Below are 1,067 nucleotides of genomic sequence, written 5' to 3' on the forward strand. Positions count from 1 at the left end.
TGGACTGTTAAAAGAACTAACAGATCTGTCCTGGAGGAAGTGCAGCCAGAATGCTCCTTGGAAGTGAGAATGGCCAGACTTAATCTCACCTACTTTGATCATGCTATCAGAGGGGACCATTCCCTGGAGAAGGATGTCATGCTTGGTAAGGTGGAGGGTCGACGAAAGAGGGAGATGGATTGACATGGTGGCTGCAACAATGGGCTCAAGTATAGCAAGGATTATGGAGCTGGTGTGGGATTGGGTGGTGTTTCTTTCTGCTGTACATGGGGTTGCTATGAGTCAGAAACAACTTGACAACACCTAACAACAACAACAACAGGTAACCAGAACACAGAGTTCAAAAAAAGAAAACAACAAATGCTGATGAGAATGTGGAGAAACTGGAACCCTCATACACTGTGAGACTGTAAAAGGTGCAACCATTATGGAAAACAGTATGGCGCTGCCTTAAAAAATTGTAAATAGAAATTCCATATGATCCAGCAATCCCACTACTAGGTATATATTCTAGAGAAAGAAGAACCATGATGACATGAATAGATAGATACACATACATGTTCATCACAGCATTATTCAAAATAGCAAAATGATGGAAACAACCTAAATGCCCATCAACAGATGGATTGATAAACAAACAGTTGTACATACATGCAATGGAATACTAAAACCAAAACAAAACCCACTGCCATGAGTCTGTTCCTACTCATAGCAACCCCCATTGGGTTTCCAAGGCTGTAAATTTTTTATGAATCACTGTTCTTTTGGTTAGCATGCCTTATTCACTATGCCACCAGAGCTCCTTAATGGAATACTGAACAACATTAAAAAATAAGGATGACCTGTGAAACACCTCATAACATGGATGAACCTAGAGGACATTATGCTGAGTGAAATTGTTGTTGTTGTTGTTATGTGCCATCGAGTCGGCCCTGACTCATAGTGACCCCTCCTTGGGTTTCCGAGGCAGTATCACTACAGAAGTAGTATTGCCCAACCTTCCTTCCGAGGAGTAGCTGGTGGGTTTGAACCACCTGAGTGAAATTAGTCAAACACAAAAAGACAAA

This window comes from Orycteropus afer, unplaced genomic scaffold (assembly GCF_000298275.1).
Source record: "Orycteropus afer afer isolate SDZICR_OR568_19922 unplaced genomic scaffold, OryAfe1.0 scaffold00692, whole genome shotgun sequence".
NCBI lineage: Eukaryota > Metazoa > Chordata > Mammalia > Tubulidentata > Orycteropodidae > Orycteropus > Orycteropus afer.